The following is a 20,501-nucleotide window of genomic DNA, read 5'->3' as shown; positions in this document are numbered from 1 at the left end:
AAACATGCCTACTTGATATCTGTTTTCAGCATGCCCCAGTTTTCACTAAGTCTGAGAACTGATTATGTTTTTGCCATGTTCACATGCTTGCAATTGTATTTTCTGATCCCTTTTGGCTCAAGGTCACTAAGGGACTTTTGTTAAGCTTTTTGAGCAGCTCCATGCCATGCTTTACTTTGCCATGTTCAGGTCCTGTAGCATGTAGTTTTGTTGCTCCGAAGAGTGCTATCTGATCTGAGATTCCAGACAAGTGTTGATTTCACTAAGTCTGAGATCTGTTTACCATATGCATTTTTGCCATGCTTGTTTGAACCTGTTAATGGATGAATTGTCCGTAGCTCAGTGATAGACTTTTGTGAAGCATCTTGAATGCATCCCTGCCATGTATTTTGATGCCATGTTTGGGTGCTGTAGCATGTTCATCCCATTGCATTTAGATGGCTACTTGCTTTAAATCGCAGACCGGTGTCATATTTGAATTGCTTGCCATTTCCAATGCGTAACTCCGATTCCGGCGTTCTTTATATCGTTTTCAAGCGATTTCATCTCATCTTTCCAGTGGCACACTTGGATTCCCAAGTTGAGGCCAGGTTCATGCATCCCTTGTCAAATCTTGCATATGCATCCCGCATCGCATCCCGCATAGCATACCATCCTTGCATCATATTGTTTGATCCTTGCACGTGGTTGATTGTGTTGAGTGGCTTGTTTGTCTTGTTTGGGTAGAGCCGGAAGACGAGTTAGCTAACGAGGAGCCCGTTGAGATTGCTTTCGAGGATCCAGTCAACTCTGACAACTTTGCAGGCAAGATGATCATACCCTCGAAATCACTACTATCTTTGCTTTGCTTGATGCTCGCTCTTTTGCTATGCCAATGCTATGATGCCTACCACTTGATTTCAAGCCTCCCAAATTGCCATGTCAAACCTCTAACCCACCATGTCCTATGCAAACCGTTGATTGGCTATGTTACCGCTTTTCTCAGCCCCTCTTATAGAGTTGCTAGTTGCAGGTGAAGATTGGAGGCCGTTCCTTGTTGGAACATTATTTACTTGTTGGGATATCATTATATTATATTGTTATCTTAATGCATCTATATACTTGGTAAAGGGTGGAAGGCTCGGCCTCTCGCCTAGTGTTTTGTTCCACTCTTGCCGCCCTAGTTTCTGTCATATCGGTGTTATGTTCCCGGTTTTTGCGTTTCTTACGCGGTTGGGTTATAATGGGAACCCCTTGACAGTCCATTTTGAATAAAACTCCTCCAGCAATGCCCAACCTTGGTTTTACCATTTGCCACCTAGCCTTTTCCCTTGGGTTTTGTGGACTCAAGGGTCATCTTATTTTAAACCCCCCCGGGCCAGTGCTCCTCTGAGTGTTGGTCCAACCTAGAGCACCGTGTGGGGCCGTCCCTTGGCAACTTGGGTTACGTTGGCTCCCGTATGCTTAGCTTATCCGGTGTGCCTTGAGAACGAGATATGTGCATCTCCTATCGGGATTTGTCGGCACAGCGGGTGGTGTTGCTGGACTTGTTTTACCACTGTCGGAGTTGTCTTGAAGAACCGGGATACCGAGTCTGATCGGAACGTCTCGGGAGGAGGTCTATTGCTTCATTGACCATGAGAGCTTGTCATGGGCTAAGTTGGGACTCCCCTGCAGGGATTTGAACTTTCGAAAGCCGTGCCCGCGGTTATGGGCAGATGGGAATTTGTTAATGTCCGGTTGTAGATAACTTGAACCTTAACTTAATTAAAATGAATCAACTGAGTGTGTTACCGTGATGGCCTCTTCTCGGTGGAGTCTGGGAAGTGGACACGGTGTTGGAGTAATGTCTGCGCAGGTTGTCCTCTAGTTTCTCGCTCGCGCCTTGCTTTCTCTTCTCGCTCTCTTTTGCGAACAGGATAGCCACCATATATGCTAGTCGCTTGCTGTAGCTCCACATATATTTTCACCTTGCCTTACCTATAAGCTTAAATAGTCTTGATCGCGAGGGTGCGAGATTGCTGAGTCCCTGTGGCTCACAGATTACTATTACACCAGATGCAGGGCCTGATGATTCAGCTCTAGGTGACGAGCTTGAGCTCAAGTGGGAGTTCAACGAGGACTCTCAACGATACTATGTTTCCTTTCCTGATGATCAGTAGTGGTGCCCAGTTGGGGGTGATCAGGACCGTGTCGCTTGTTGGGTTATCTTTTATTTTTGTGCCGTAGTCGGGCCATGAGTGTTTGAATGATGTAATGTTATTTATGTACTTGATTGATGTGGCGAGTGTAAGCCAACTATGTTATCTCCCCTTTTATTATCTATATTACATGGGATGTTGTGATGATTGCCTAACTTGCGACATATGCCTTCAATGCGATTATGTCTCTAAGTCATGCCTCGACACGTGGGAGCTATAGTCGCATCGAGGGCGTTACAACGATCATGATGGCTCCGGTGACCGAATGCCAGTGGAAGAAGGAGACTGTGATGACGGCTCCAATGACCGAATGGAAGAGGGAGTTGTTGCAAAGTCCGGTGAGGTATATATATTAATTAAACATGTGCTGACTAGCTAATTGATGCATTAATTGTTTTGATATGTACATATATTAACTCTTCTTTCTTCTTTTCTAACCCTCCAGATCGATCGAAACTTTGGTAATGAGACGAGGCTCGAAGAAAAGGTTGCGCCAGGATGAAAGGTTCATGATCACAGAAATCTCGGGCGATGGCCAACCGATTGAACCTAGGCGGACCAAGGAATAATTTTCTGCTCAACGCGGGGCTACTATTAGGGACATGATCCCGATCAGCATCTAGCAATGGAATAAGCCTAAGAACAAAGACCCTGAAGTTCCTTATGTCAACGATAAACAGAAAGATGATCTTTGGACCTCGCTGAAGGCAAATTTCACCCTACCGCCAGAGGAGGAGCCGGATAAGCTAGTTATAGAGCCACCGGTCAAGGGTCATGCTCTTAAGAAGATGGAAGATCTATTCAGGAGGTGGAAGAATGAGTTGAAACCAACGTATGTCGACAAAGGGAAGACTCCTGAATTCACCGGCCGATTTGAGGAGATAAGATATCACTGGCCCATATTTGTGGCCTAAAAGACATCATAGAGGAGTAAGAAGATGTCAGAGACAAAAAGAACAATGCTGCAAAGAAGTTGTATCACCATCGAATAGGGTCAGGTGGCTACCTCAAAGCCCGGCCGTTGTGGTACAAGGATGAGAATGACCTACTTGCTAAAGGGGTCGAACCAGAGACATTGAACTGGCCAGACTGTTCAAGGACTTGGTTCTTCGGGGTTGGGGAACCTTGGACCCTGAAATAGGGAAGTGCGTTTGGACAGACGAGCAACTTGCAATACCCGTCAACAAGCTTCAGAAGTGTATCGCTGCAGCGCAGCAAGGGACGTTCATTACCGATAGAGAGAACGAGGAGCTGATAGAGGCACTCGGGAATCCTGAGCACCCTGGACGAACACGTGGCACGCCAGGTCCGTTGCATGGAAGGTTGGGTTGCCCTGCGCAGGCGGTTACAAAACCCAGGAGATGAAGAGGAAACTAGAGCAGAGCGAACTTCAGAAGCTGAATGCAAGGGTACAAAAGCTAGAGGAACTAGTTGAGTGCCAGCGACCTGCCGGAGCTACCCCATAATCTACACCGCCATCTCAGTGGAGAAGCAGCGTGGCTTCCACCAAGCTCGTTCAGCAGGTTGACTTCACGACTCCTAGCTACCCCGTGGATGCTATCACGAAGGCTCAACATTGCCATCTTATGACGCAATGGCAGAACCTCAAAGTCAAGGTGGTTGTCAGCTCCGTCGCACCTCCTCAACCCGACGGAACTTTTCACTTCCATCTGATTCCACAAGGCTATGATGTTGTGATGGTGGATGAAGTAACGGAAGGATTTGACACTTCATGTTGGGTCTTGCTTTGAAGACTTCATGTCTATGACACATCAAGCTTCCGAACTGGATGCCTCCTCCTCGGGCGAGTTAGGGAACTCCGCCTCCTTCTCCAACTGCTCCGGCGCGTGAGGCCAGCACTCTGCCTCCTTCTCCGCCTGCTCCGGCGCGTCCGAGAAGCCCGCCTCATCCTCCGCCTCATCAGCAACGATGGAAGACAGATGCCGCCGCTCCGGCTGCTCCGGCGCGTCGGACCATTACGCCTTGTGCTACTACTCGTCAGCGGCAACGGAAGAGTGACACCGCCGCTTCGGCGTCTAGCAGTACAGCCAGAGGCGGTAGGCAATACAGATTCGGTCCATCTCTCAAGCCTCTAGAGAAGTTACCATACAATATGACCGTGGAGGAAAACGCGAAGATCTATGAAGCCCAAGTGAGGGACTTCTCTGAAATGCGAAGATCTATGAAACACCCACCTCCGGAGGGGAAGATAGATCCGGTGAAAGTGGAGCGCACTATCAATGCCCTGAAGATGACAACCATGTCCGCTGTCTTAAAAAGACATTGGAAGATTTGCGCCGATTGGGAACTACTTCAAGCGATAAAAGGTTAGCAGAATGAAGAAGTGGGAAGAAAATTCCACAGCTCGGCGAACATGCCAACCAATCGTGCCCCACGCTTAAGGTGTCTAGCGATATCATCGCAATTCTTCTGGGGATGGCGCCCGGTACCAATCATGCTGATTACCTGAGCGATGATGTTGTGTTTGATACAATGGAGGTGGATACATTCAAATACTAGTACAGGAAGCCTCTCGTCAAAGATGGAAGTCCTCCTCTAACAACGATGATGCGGAGATTCCATCAATGGTACATGAAAACATGCAGCGAGTCTAGGACCACGACTTCATTGGACAAGAACTATTATCTATTGATTTTGACGAGTTTTTCCAGTTCTACAATCAAAAGGCCCTCGACAAATCACTGGTGGCTTGCTACTGTCTGTGAATACTACTTATCTATATATAGCTCAGCTCTTTCATTGCATGTATATATAATTATCCTCACTATATTATGCAGATTGAAGATCGTCGAATGCAGAAAAGCACAAATCTATGACATTGGGTTCATTAACCCAGATGTCATACATGAATGGACGGTTAAACACAATGTCTCAGAAACCGAGGACAACTTGCTACAATCGCTGCTGGAAATCAAAACAAAGATAAAATACTATTTGCTTACAACTTCAAGTGAGTGTTACTGTCTTGCGCACATTCGGTTTCCCTTATTACTCAAGGTTATGGTAATGTAACTGATGAGTTATGCATGCGTGCACAACTACCACTTTATTCTCTTAGAGATTAAGCTTGAGCAGGGAGAAGTAACCGTCTTAGACTCGAGAAGAAAACATCCCGAGGACTATGCGGACATGACTCGAATGCTCTAGAAGTAAGTTCAATCGATCATTATCGCACCATTTCGGCAACTTTATTCATTTACTGATACCAAGTAATTATTTTCTTTGTCTGACAAGATTTGGAAAGAGCTCACCGCAATTTCTCCGGGATTGCCGACCGAGCTGCGATTTAAACACCCGAAAGTAAGTACTACTACCTAGTTCCGTGCATCTCCCATTGATTCTAGCTAGTTTCATCAATACCATTTAGCATGCTTGCTTATCAGTTTGATTGACCTCTATTTCTCGTAAAGTGCTTGTGGCAGGAAGGCAGGAATGATTTCTGTGGATACTACATTTGCGAGTTCATCTACGACGCGACGACCTCTAATAAGCGGGGCTACTCTGAAAAACAATATGAAGTGCGTAAGCAAAAATATTTACAATTTAATTTTATTACCATCATTTGTGTTGAGTTTCATTCATACACATGTATTGACCCTCTTTTTCAATTTAGATCTGGCAGATGCGGGATGAACTCCTACCACAAGATCATATACGAGCAATTCAAGAGGAATTGGCGGGATTCTTTTTTGACCACATCATCAATCCAGCCGGAGAATACCATGTGGAAGTTGACTTCAGATGTTAGGGATTGTAAGAGATCTTATATTGTATATATGTAGCTAGCTAGCAGTGTCAGATAGATATACGAAAACTTGTTGTTCGACTAATCTCTCGGAGAAGGAGAGGTCGGTCACTTCTCTCTGTATATGTTCATGACGATCTTGTGTACTTAATGGTTCCTTCATTTGCTTACTAGCTAGCATGTCGAGTTCTCTCTATACGTATAGTACCTGGCATCGACGAAGCATGGAGATAAGAGAGGTCACTTCTCTCTATTAGCCAGCTAACACAATATATGAAACCCCTAAATTAACCCTCCAAAACCCCCCTCCCTCCTTTAAAAAAACCCAGCTCCTGAGATGCTGACGCATGGATGCTCTTTGGTCCCCGTTGGTGTTACCAACCGAGACTAAAGGCCCTCTTGTCTAGGGACGCCGCAGCGGCCACGTGGAGCCCCACCTGTCCCGGGACTAAAGGTGTTATGCTTTATTACCGACCCTTTAGTCCCGGTTCCAGAACTGGGACAAATGGCCCTCTAGAACCAGGACAAATGGGCCTTTTTCTACTAGTGGGGTGACGATGGAATGAATGACCGGCAGTGACAATGGCGCGATTGAGAGATTTTATGGAAGGGTCGAGGAGATCTGGGAGCTTGACTACTCTGGACTGCACAACACGACGATGTTCCATGTCAGATGGGCTAATAATCTCGAAAGAGAAAACCGGTATTTCACTACCATGACTGTACCCGACGCCAAGAGCACTACTGTGAACGCTATCGCAAAAAACGAGCCATTGGTACACGCTAAGCACGTGACACAATGCTTCTTCATAACCAACCCGTGCAATCCCAGCCGTGTTGACGTGAGGAGTGGCAAAAGGAATATCATTGAAATGGATGGAGCCGCCAACGAGGAAGACTATGACTAGTACAACAACCCAATGAGGGAAGATGACGATGACGATGAAGTATATGCCAAAAGAAGAATCAATACTGCATTACCTAAGAAAGATCGTACTACATGGAAAAGGAAAAGTCACAATGAGAAGCTCAATTATTCTTCAATGAGCAAGAAGGGAAAGAAGCTCACTCAAAAACAAAAACGTCAATGCTGAGGAACCGTTATCGGTCAAATGATGTAATATATATGTTCCTATTTTGTATACATACTTAATCGTCAAATGATGCAATATATATCACCTTAGTTATATACATTGTATCACCTTCCCTTCGTTCCCACTCTCGAAAAAAAGAAAAAAAAGAAAGAGAAGAAAAGAAAAGGGAGAGAAAATAAAGGAAACAAGAAGAAGAAACAAACAAGAAAACTGCTATATATCTACTCCTAATGTCTCAGTTGATAGTCTCCGTGGTTAATTTTCGTCCCACTGTTGGGGAACGTAGTAATTTCAAAAATTTACCTACGCACACGCAAGATTATGGTGATGCATAGCAACGAGAGGGGAGAGTGTTGTCCACGTACCCTCGTAGACCGAAAGCGGAAGCGTTAGCACAATGCGGTTGATGTAGTCGTACATCTTCACAATCCGACCGATCAAGTACCAAACGCACGACACCTCTGAGTTCAGCACACGTTCAACCCGATGACGTCCCTCGAACTCCGATCCAGCCGAGTGTTGAGGGAGAGTTTTGTCAGCACGACGGCGTGGTGACAATGGTGATGTTCTACCGACGCAGGGCTTCGCCTAAGCACTGCTACAGTATTATCGAGGTGGACTCTGGTGGAGGGGGAACCGCACACGGCTAAAAAGATCAAATGATCAATTGTTGTGTCTCTAGGGTGCCCCCTGCCCCCGTATATAAAGGAGCAAGGGGGGAGGTGCGGCCGGCCTAGACGGGCCGCGCCAGGAGGAGTCCTACTCCTACCGGGAGTAGTACTCCCTCCCTTTTCCTTGTTGGACTAGGAGAGGAGGGGGAAAGAGGAGGGAGAGAGGAAGGAAGGGGGGGCGCCGCCCCCTTCGCCTTGTCCTATTCGGACTAGGGGGGAGGGGCACGCGGCCCTGCCATGGCCGCCTCTCCTCTTCTCCACAAGGCCCACTATGGCCCATTAAGCTCCTGGGGGGTTCCGGTAACCTCCCGGTACTCCGATAAAATCCCGATTTCACCCGGAACACTTCCGATATCCAAACATAGGCTTCTAATACATCAATCTTCATGTCTCAACCATTTCGAGACTCCTCGTCATGTCCGTGGTCACATCCGGGACTCCGAACAACCTTCGGTACATCAAAACATATAAACTCATAATATAACTATCATCGAAACGTTAAGCGTGCGGGCCCTTCGGGTTCGAGAGCTATGTAGACATGACCGACACACGTCTCCGGTCAATAACCAATAGCGGAACCTAGATGCTCATATTGGCTCCCACATATTCTACGAAGATCTTTATCGGTCAGACCGCGTAACAACATATGTTGTTCCTTTTGTCATCGGTATGTTACTTGCCCGAGATTCGATCGTCGGTATCTCAATACCTAGTTCAATCTCATTACCGGCAAGTCTCTTTACTCGTTCCGCAATACATCATCCTGCAACTAACTCATTAGTTGCAATGCTTGCAAGGCTTAAGTGATGTGCATTACCGAGAGGGCCCAGAGATACCTCTCCGACAATCGGAGTGACCAATCCTAATATCGAAATATGCCAACCCCACAAGTCCCTTCGGAGACACCTGTAGAGCACCTTTATAATCACCCAGTTATGTTCTGACGTTTGGTAGCACACAAAGTGTTCCTCCGGTAAACGGGAGTTGCATAATCTCATAGTCATAGGAACATGTATAAGTCATGAAGAAAGCAATAGCAACATACTAAACGATCGAGTGCTAAGCTAACGGAATGGGTCAAGTCAATCACATCACTCTCCTAATGATGTGATCGCATTAATGAAATGAAAACTCTTTGTCTATGGTTAGGACACATAACCATCTTCGATCAATGAGCTAGTCAAGTAGAGGCATACTAGTGACACTCTGTTTCTCTATGTATTCACACATGTATCATGTTTCCGGTTAATACAATTCTAGCATGAATAATAAACATTTATCATGATATAAGGAAATAAATAATAACTTTATTATTGCCTCTAGGGCATATTTCCTTCACCCACCTCCCCTGGTTTTTTTCGTCCTCCCTCCCACCTCCCAATTCCGCCGCAGTAACGATCCCACCTCCCAGTTTCATCGGTTTTTTATTCGCCCCCCTCCCACTGGCTGGACAAACCCAACGTTTATTTGGCAACACAATGAATTCACATATGGTGATTGATTTCTTCTTTGGTAACCCAACTAACGGATGGTAATCAATCTTCAAAGACCAAAACCAAACATACAGGGCAACAATCAATTCATGTATCACAGATTCTTCTTTAGTGCCCAGCTTAACTCACGAATGGTAATCAATCTCCAAACAAAGGAAACAATTAACCTCTACATCACCGTCGTTTACCTCTCGCCAATACCAAATTCATAGTAGGCATATCACCTACGCGACATGGTGTTGGTCCAGACCCCTATGACATGATGTTGGGATCATGTCACAACACCACGCCGTCCTATGCGCCGATTGTGTTTCGCCCATGATTAACTAATCTGATTCCCGATCCATGATCCAACATGAGAAACCCTATTCCCTACCCCATCTCGTATATTCTCCTGTGGCGGCATGACAAGTCGAGCGGCGCCGGGGCAGCAACACGATGTGCTTATGGTGCATCAGAGGCCAGGCGTGAGGTACCCATTCATCCTCTCCTCCTAACCCTACGTCAGCTCTCTCCTCTTGGCCATCTCTCTGGGAATGGCACGCGACGGCGACGATGCATGAACGCGGAGTGGCTCGTTGAGTTGGATGGATCTCACACGGCGTGTGCGTGGTGGGCCTAATTGGCACGGTGGCGGCAGTAGTTGAAGGACGTGCTTGCTTGAGGTCATTCGGCCATTATGCTACATGGCACAGCGCAAGTATCGGTGTGCCAAGGTGGCGGGGAGGCGATGGACAAAGACGCATGTGTCTGAGCCCTAAGGACGCGGTGCTGCAGTGCCTATGTTCGCTAGCTAGCTTGTGTGTCTTGCATCAGTAGAGCACAGAGCGAGGGAGAGGGACATATAATTCCACTCCCATGGGAAGATGTGTGCAAAGAGGAGGCTCGGTCTATAGTTTTCCCCACTGTCAAAGTGGTTAGGCTGTCATATATTCCAGGGCTTCACCTCGCCTATAGAGGCACCACATTCTAATTGGATGTTAAAGACTCAAAGGTAATTCAACCATTGCTTTGATATTCCTATGTTTCCACTATGTTTCCACTATGTCGCCTCGCAAGTCATAGCAGCTCATGTTTTATTTCTTTCTGTAACGAGCTGCAACACACGGGCAAGATGAAGATTAGAGAAGGCAATTAAGGAGGGAGAGTCATGTTGAAGTTTAGTTTGTATGGTTATAGATTTTAATCCTTGTGCGGATGGTGGTGTTCTTGAAGTTTCATTTGGTGCTGCTGTCAGCAGGCTTATACTTTCATCATCTTGTACATCAAGTATAGTGGTTAATGGTTTTGGTCAACTCTGCATTTTATTTCCTCAGAATTACCTCACCGTATTTTGTGGACAACAAAAGTAACAGTATGGTAATTGGTAAAAGTTGTTGGTCCTATAATATCAGAGTGTGTGTGTGTGTCTGTCTGAGAAAGAGAGAGAGAGAGAATTTAGATATCATTTGTGTTGGGGAACGTTGTAGAAAACAAAAAATTTCCTACGGTTTCACCAACATCCATCTAGGAGTTCATCTAGCAATGAGTGATCGGATTGCATCTACATACCTTTGTAGATCACGCGCGGAAGCGTTCAAAGAATGGGGATGAGGAAGTCGTACTCGACGTGATCCAAATCACCGGAGATCCTAGCGCCGAACGGACGGCACCTCCGTGTTCAACAAACATACGGTCAGCGTGACGTCTCCTCCTTCTTGATCCAGCAAGGGGGGAGGAGAGGTTGATGAAGATCCAGTAGCACGACGGCGTGGTGGTGGATGCACGAGTCACCGCAGCAGGGCTTCGCCGTTCTACTGCGACAGGGAGAGGTGTAGCAGGGGAGAGGGAGGCGCCAAGAGTCAAGGGTGCGGCTGCCCCTCCCTCCCCCGCCCCCCTTTATATAGGCTCCCCAAGGGGGCGCCGGCCCTAGGAGATGGGATCTCCTAGGGGGGCGGCGGCCAAGGGTGGAGTGGCCCCCAAGGCAAGTGGGGCGCCCCCCCCCACCCTAGGGTTTCCAACCCTAGGTGCAGGGGGTGGGCCAAGGGGGGCGCACCAGCCCACTATGGGCTGGTTCCCCTCCCCACTTCAGCCCATGGGGCCCTCCAGGATGGGTGGTCCCACCCGGTCGACCCCCGGGACCCATCCGGTGGTCCCGGTACAATACCGGTGACCCCCGAAACTCTCCCGATGGCCGAAACTGCACTTCCTATATATAATTCTTCACCTCCGGACCATTCCGGAACTCCTCGTGACGTCTGGGATCTCATCCGGGACTCCGAACAACTTTCGGGTTACTGCATATTCATATCTCTACAACCCTAGCGTCACCGAACCTTAAGTGTGTAGACCCTACGGGTTCGGGAGACATGTAGACATGACCGAGATGGCTCTCCGGTCAATAACCAACAGCGGGATCTGGATACCCATGTTGGTTCCCACATGCTCCTCGATGATCTCATCGGATGAACCACAATGTCGAGGATTCAAGCAACCCCGTATACAATTCCCTTCGTCAATCGGTACGTTACTTGCCCGAGATTCGATCGTAGGTATCCCAATACCTCGTTCAATCTCGTTACCGGCAAGTCACTTTACTCATACCGTAATGCATGATCCCGTGACCAGACACATGGTCACTTTGAGCTCATTATGATGATGCATTACCGAGTGGGCCCAGAGATACCTCTCCGTCATACGGAGTAACAAATCCCAGTCTTGATCCGTGTCAACCCAATAGACACTTTCGGAGATACCCGTAGTATACCTTTATAGTCACCCAGTTACGTTGTGACGTTTGGTACACCCAAAGCACTCCTACGGTATCCAGGAGTTACACGATCTCATGGTCTAAGGAAAAGATACTTGACATTGGAAAAACTCTAGCAAACGAACTATACGATCTTGTGCTTAGTTTAGGATTGGGTCTTGTCCATCACATCATTCTCCTAATGATGTGATATCGTTATCAATGACATCCAATGTCCATAGTCAGGAAACCATGACTATCTGTTGATCAACGAGCTAGTCAACTAGAGGCTTACCAGGGACATGTTGGTGTCTATGTATTCACACATGTATTATGATTTCCGGATAACACAATTATAGCATGAATAAAAGACAATTATCATGAACAAGGAAATATAATAATAATCCTTTTATTATTGCCTCTAGGGCATATTTCCAACAGTCTCCCACTTCCACTAGAGTCAATAATCTAGTTACATTGTGATGAATCAAACACCCATGGAATTCTGGTGTTGATCATGTTTTGCTCTAGGGAGAGGTTTAGTCAACGGATCTGCTACATTCAGGTCCGTATGTACTTTACAAATATCTATGTCTCCATCTTGAACATTTTCACGAATGGAGTTGAAGCGACGCTTGATGTGCCTGGTCTTCTTGTGAAACATGGGCTCCTAGGCAAGTGCAATAGCTCCAGTGTTGTCACCGAAGAGCTTGATCGGCCCCGGCGCATTGGGTATGACTCCTTGGTCGGTGATGAACTCCTTCACCCAGATTGCTTCATGTGTTGCCTTCGAGGCCGCCATGTACTCCGCTTCACATGTAGATCCCGCCACGACGCTCTGCTTGCAACTGCACCAGCTTACTGCCCCACCATTCAAAATATACACGTATCCGGTTTGTGACTTAGAGTCATCCAGATCTATGTCGAAGCTAGTGTCGACGTAACCATTTACGACGAGCTCTTCGTCACCACCATAAACGAGAAACATTTCCTTAGTCCTTTTCAGGTACTTCAGGATATTCTTGACCGCTGTCCAGTGTTCCTTGCCGGGATTACTTTGGTACCTACCTACCAAACTTACGGCAAGGTTTACATCAGGTCTGGTACACAGCATGGCATACATAATAGAACCTATGGCTGAGGCATAGGGGATGACACTCATCTCTTCTATATCTTCTGCCGTGGTCGGACATTGAGCTGAGCTCAATTTCATGTTGGGGAACGTAGCAGAAATTCAAAATTTTCCTACGTATCACCAAGATCTATCTATGGATAGACTAGCAACGAGGGGAAGGAGAGTGCATCTACATACCCTTGTAGATCGCTAAGCGGAAGCGTTCACGTGAACGGGGTTGATGGAGTCGTACTCGTCGTGATTCAAATCACCGATGATCAAGTGCCGAACGCACGGCACCTCCGCATTCAACACACGTACAGCCCGATGACGTCTCCCACGCCTTGATCCAGCAAGGAGAGAGGGAGAGGTTGAGGAAGACTCCATCCAGCAGTAGCACAACGGCGTGGTGGTGATGGAGGAGCGTGGCAATCCTGTAGCGCTTCGCCAAGCACCACGGGAGAGGAGAAGAACTTGGGAGAGAGGGAGGGGCTGCACCAAAGGCATAAGGGGTCTCTCAAGAGGCCCTCCTACCCTCACTATATATAGGGAGCCCAAGGGGGGGGGGTGCGCCAGCCCTAGGAGATCCAATCTCCTAGGGGGTGGCGGCCAGGGGAGGTTTCCCTCCCGCCCAAGGCACCTAGGAGGTGCCTTCCCTCCTTGGGACTCTTCCTTAGGGTTCCCCCTTCACCCTAGGCGCATGGGCCTTAAGGGAAGTGGCGCCCCAGCCCACTTTGGGCTGGATCCCTTCCCACTTCAGCCCATGGGACCCTCCGGGATAGGTGGCCCCACCCGGTGGGCCCCCGGGACCCTTCCGGTGGTCCTGGTACAATACCGATGACCCCGAAACTTGTCCCGATGGCCGAAATAGGACTTCCTATATATAAATCTTTACCTGCGGACCAATCCGGAACTCCTCGTAACATCCGGGATCTCATCCGGTACTCCTAACAACATTCGGTAACCACATACAAGCTTCCTTTATAACCCTAGCGTCATCGAACCTTAAGTGTGTAGACCCTACGGGTTCGGGAGACATGCAGACATGACCGAGACGTTCTCCGGTCAATAACCAATAGCGGGATCTGGATACCCATGTTGGCTCCCACATGTTCCACGATGATCTCATCGGATGAACCACGATGTCAACGACTTAATCAATCCTGTATACAATTCCCTTTGTCTAGCGGTATTGTACTTGCCCGAGATTCGATCGTCGGTATCCCTATACCTTGTTCAATCTCGTTACCGTCAAGTCTCCTTACTCGTTCCATAACACATCATCCCGTGATCAACTCCTTGATCACATTGTGCACATTATGATGATGTCCTACCGAGTGGGCCCAGAGATACCTCTCCGTTTACACGGAGTGACAAATCCCAGTCTCGATTCATGCCAACCCAACAGACACTTTCGGAGATACCTGTAATGCACCTTTATAGTCACCCAGTTACGTTGTGACGTTTGGTACACCCAAAGCACTCCTACGGTATCCGGGAGTTGCACAATCTCATGGTCTAAGGAAATGATACTTGACATTAGAAAAGCTATAGCATACAAACTACACGATCTAGTGCTATGCTTAGGATTGGGTCTTGTCCATCACATCATTCTCCTAATGATGTGATCCCGTCATCAATGACATCCAATGTCCATGGTCAGGAAACCGTAACCATCTATTAATCAACGAGCTAGTCAACTAGAGGCTTACTAGGGACATCGTGTTGTCTATGTATCCACACATGTATCTGAGTTTCCTATCAATACAATTATAGCATGGATAATAAACGATTATCATGAACAAGGAAATATAATAATAATCAATTTATTATTGCCTCTAGGGCATATTTCCAACAATCTCCCACTTGCACTAGAGTCAATAATCTAGTTCACATCGCCATGTGATTAACACTCACAGGTCACATCGCCATGTGACCAACATCCAAAGAGTTTACTAGAGTCAATAATCTAGTTCACATCACTATGTGATTAACACTCAATGAGTTCTGGGTTTGATCATGTTGCTTGTGTGAGAGGTTTTAGTCAACGGGTATGAATCTTTCAGATCCGTGTGTGCTTTACAAATCTCTATGTCATCTCCTAGATGTAGCTACCACGCTCTATTTGGATCTAATCCAAATAACTGTTCTACTTGGAGCTATTCTAAATTGTTGCTCCATTATATGTATCCGGTATCTCTACTCAGAGCTATCCGGATAGGTGTTAAGCTTGCATCGACGTAACCCTTTACGACGAACTCTTTTACCACCTCCATAATCGAGAAAATTCCTTAGTCCACTAGTTACTAAGGATAACTTTGACCGCTGTCCTGTGATCCATTCTTGGATCACTCTTGTACCCCTTGACTGACTCATGGCAAGGCACATTTCAGGTGCGGTACACAGCATAGCATACTGTAGAGCCTATGTCTTAAGCATAGGGGACGACCTTTGTCCTTTCTCTCTCTTCTGCCGTGGTCGAGCTTTAAGTCTTAACTTCATACCTTACAACTCAGGCAAGAACTCCTTCTTTGACTGATCCATCTTGAACACCTTCAAGATCATGTCAAGGTATGTGCTCATTTGAAAGTACCATTAAGCATTTTTTCTATCCTTATAGATCTTGATGCTCAATGTTCAAGTAGCTTAATCCAGGCTCTCCATTGAAAAACACTTTCCAAATAACCCTATATGCTTTCCAGAAATTCTACATCATTTCTGATCAACAATATGTCAACATATATTTATCAGAAATTCTATAGTGCTCCCACTCACTTCTTTGGAAATACCAGTTTCTCATAAACTTTGTATACACCCAAAATCTTTGATCATCTCATCAAAGCATACATTCCAACTCCGAGATGCTTACTCCAGTCCTTAGAACGATTGCTGGAGCTTTGCATACTTATTAGCATCTTTCAGGATTGACAAAACCTTCCGGTTGTATCACATACAACCTTTCCTCAAGAAAATCGTCGAGGAAACAATGTTTTGACATCCTATCAGCAAGATTTCATAAATAATGCAGTAATCGCTAATATAATTCCAACAGACTCTTAGCATCGCTACGAGTGAGAAAGTCTCACCGTAGTCAACTCCTTGAACTTGTCGGAAAACATCTTAACGACAAGTCGAGCTTTCTTAACGATGATACTTACCATCATTGTCCGTCTTCCTTTTAAAATCCATCTGTACTCAACAGCCTTACGACCATCAAGTAGTTCTTCCAAAGTCTACAATTTGTTTTCATATATGGATCCTCTCTCGGATTATATGGCCTCGAGCCATTTATCGGAATCCGGGCCCACCATCGGTTCTCCATAGCTTGTAGGCTCATTGTTGTCCAGCAACATGACTTTCAAGACAGGATTACGTACCACTCTGAAGTAGTACGCATCCTTGTCATCCTACGAGGTTTGGTAGTGACTTGATCTGAAGTTTCATGATCACTATCATAAGCTTCCACTTCAATTGGTGTAGGTGCCACAGGAACAACTCTTTGTGCCCTGCTATACACTGGTTGAAGTGACGGTTCAATAACCTTATCAAGTCTCCACCACCTCCCACTCAATTCCTTCGAGAGAAACTTTTCCTCGAGAAAGGACCCGATTCTAGAAACAATCCCTTATTGCTTTCGGATCTGAGACAGGAGGTATACCCAACTGTTTTGGGTGTCCTATGAAGATGCATTTATCCGCTTTGGGTTCGAGCTTATCAGCCTGAAACTTTTTCACATAAGCGTCGTAGCCCCAAACTTTTAAGAAATGACATCTTAGGTTTCTCTAAACCATACGATGTCATCTCATCGGAATTACGTGGTGCCCTATTTAAAGTGAATGTGGTTGTCTCTAATGCCTAACCCATAAATTATTGTGGTAATTCGATAAGAGACATCATGGTATGCATCATATCCAATAGGGTGCAGTTATGATGTTCGGACACACCATCACACTATGGTGTTCCAGGCTGTATCAGTTGTGAAACAATTTCCACAATGTCTTAATTCTGTGCCAAACTCGTAATTCAGATATTCATCTCTATGATCATATCATAGACATTTTATCCTCTTGTCACGATGATCTTTCAACTTCACCCTGAAATTACTTGAACCTTTCAATAATTCAGACTCGTGATTCATCAAGTAAATATACTCAACATTTACTCAAATCATCTGTGAAGTAAGAACATAACGATATCCACTACATGCCTCAGCACTCATTGGACTGCACACATCAAAATGTATTACTTCGAACAAGTTGCTTTACAGTTCCATTTTACTGAAACCGAGGCTTTCAGTCATCTTGCCCATGTGGTATGATTTGCATGTCTCAAGTGATTCAAAATCAAGTGAGTCCAAATGGTCCATTCGCATGGAGTTTCTTCATGCATATCTACCAACAAACATGGTTCGCATGTCTCAATCCTTTCAAAAATGAGTGAGTCCAAAGATCCATCAACATGGAGCTTCTTCATGCGTTTTATACCGATATGACTTACGTGGCAGTGCCACAAGTAGGTGGTACTATCATTACTATCTTTTGGCATGAACATGTGTATCACTACGATCGAGATTTAATAAACCATTCATTTTAGGTGTAAGACCATTGAAGGTATTATTCAAATGAACAGAGTAACTATTATTCCCTTTAAATGAATAACCGTATTGCGATAGACATAATCCAATCATGTCTATGCTCAACGCAAACACCAATCTCGATGGTCGAGGGAGCGTGCGATGCTTGATCATATCAACATTGAAAACACTTCCAACACATATCGTCAGCTCACCTTTAGCTAGTCTCCGTTTATTCCGTAGCTTTAATTTCGAGTTACTAACACTTAGCAACCGAACCGGTATCTAATACCCTGGTGCTACTAGGAGTACTAGTAAAGTACACATCAACACAATGTATTTCCAATATACTTCTATCGACCTTGCCAGCCTTCTCATCTACCAAGTATCTAGGGTAATTCTGCTCCAGTGGCTGTTCCCCTTATTACAGAAGCACTCGGTCTCGGGTTTGGGTTCAACCTTGGGTTTCTTCACTAGAGCAGCAGCTGAATTGCCATTTCATGAAGTATCCCTTCTTGCCCTTGCCCTTCTTGAAACTAGTGGTTTCACCAACCATCAACAATTGATGCTCCTTCTTGATTTCTACTTTCGCGGTGTCAAACATCGTGAATATCTCAAGGATCATCATATATGTCCCTGATATATTATAGTTCATCACGAAGCTCTAGCAGCTTGGTGGTAATGACTTCGGAGAACCATCACTATTTCATCTGGAAGATCAACTCCCACTCGATCAAGCGATTGTTGTACTCAGACAATCTGACCACAAGCACAACAATTGAGCTTTTCTCCTTAGTTCGCAGGCTAAGAAAATCGTCGGAGGTCTTAGACCTCTTGACGTGGGCACGAGCCTGAAATCCCAATTTCAGCCCTCAAAACATCTCATATGTTTTTGCGACGTTTCAAAACGTCTTTGGTGCCTCAACTCTAAACCGTTTAACTGAACTATCACATAGTTATCAAAATGTGTATGTCAGATGTTCGCAACATCCACAGACAACGTTCGAGGTTCAGCACACTGAGCGGTGCATTAAGGACATAAGCCTTCTATGAAGCAATGAGGACAATCCTCAGTTTACGGACCTAGTCCGCATAATTGCTACTATCAACTTTCAACTAATTTTTTCTCTCTAGGAACATAACTAAACAGTAGAACTAAAACGCGAGCTACGACATAATTTGCAAAGATCTTTTGACTATGTTCAGGATAATTAAGTTCAGCTTATGAACTCCCACTTAGATAGACATCCCTCTAGTCATCTAAGTGATTACATGATCCGAGTCAACTAGGCCGTGTCCGATCATCACGTGAGACGGACTAGTCAACGTCGGTGAACATCTTCATGTTGATCGTATCTTCAATACGACTCATGCTCGACCTTTCGGTCTTCTGTGTTCCGAGGCCATGTCTGTACATGCTAGGCTCGTCAAGTTAACCCTAAGTGTTTTGCATGTGTAAAACTGTCTTACACCCGTTGTATGTGAACGTAAGGATCTATCACACCCGATCATCATGGCGTGCTTCGAAACGACGAACTGTAGCAACGGTGCACAGTTAGGGGAGAACACTTCTTGAAATTTTAATGAGGGATCATCTTATTTACTCCCGTCGTTCTAAGCAAATAAGATGTATAAACATGATAAACATCACATGCAATCAAATAGTAGTGACATGATATGGCCAATATCATATAGCTCCTTTGATCTCCATCTTGGGGCTCCATGATCATCTTGTCACCGGCATGACACCATGATCTCCATCATCATGATCTCCATCATCGTGTCTTCTTGAAGTTGTCACGTCATCTATTACTTCTACTACTACAGCTAACGGTTAGCAATAAAGTAAAGTAATTACATGACGTTTAAGTTGACATGCAGGTCATAAATAAATAAAGACAACTCCTATGGCTCCTGCCGGTTGTCATACTCATCGACATGCAAGTCGTGATTCCTATTACAAGAACATGATCAATCTCATACATCACATATATCATTCATCACATCCTTTGGCCATATCACATCACATAGCATACCCTGCAAAAACAAGTTAGACGTCCTCTAATTGTTGTTTGCATGTTTTACGTGGCTGCTATGGGTTTCTAGCAAGAACGTTTCTTACCTACGCAAAGACCACAACGTGATATGCCAATTGCTATTTACCCTTCATAAGGACCCTTTTCATCGAATCCGATCCGACTAAAGTGGGAGAGACAGACACCCGCCAGCCACCTTATGCAACTAGTGCATGTTTGTCGGTGGAACCGGTCTCACGTAAGCGTACGTGTAAGGTTGGTCCGAGCCGCTTCATCCCAAAATGCCGCCGAATCAAGATAAGACTAGTAACGGCAAGCATATTGAACAAAATCAACGCCCACAACTACTTTGTGTTCTACTCGTGCATAGAATCTACGCAATAGACCTAGCTCATGATGCCACTGTTGGGGAACGTAGCAGAAATTCAAAATTTTCCTACGTATCACCAAGATCTATCTATGGAGAGACTAGCAACAAGGGGAAGGAGAGTGCATCTACATACCCTTGTAGATCGCTAAGCGGAAGCGTTCTAGTGAACGGGGTTGATGGAGTCGTACTCGTCGTGATTCAAATCACCGATGATCAAGTGCCGAACGCATGGCACCTCCGCGTTCAACACACGTATAGCCCGGTGACGTCTCCCACGCCTTGATCCAGCAAGGAGAGAGGGAGAGGTTGAGGAAGACTCCATCCAGCAGCAGCACAACGGCGTGGTGGTGATGGAGGAGCGTGGCAATCCTGCAGGGCTTCGCCAAGCACCACGGGAGAGGAGAAGAACTTGGGAGAGAGGGAGGGGCTGCACCAAAGGCATAAGGGGTCTCTCAAGAGGCCCTCCTACCCTCACT

The sequence above is a fragment of the Triticum dicoccoides genome, chromosome 7A (genome assembly GCF_002162155.2).
Source record: "Triticum dicoccoides isolate Atlit2015 ecotype Zavitan chromosome 7A, WEW_v2.0, whole genome shotgun sequence".
NCBI lineage: Eukaryota > Viridiplantae > Streptophyta > Magnoliopsida > Poales > Poaceae > Triticum > Triticum dicoccoides.
Note: the sequence above shows the minus strand (reverse complement) of the source record.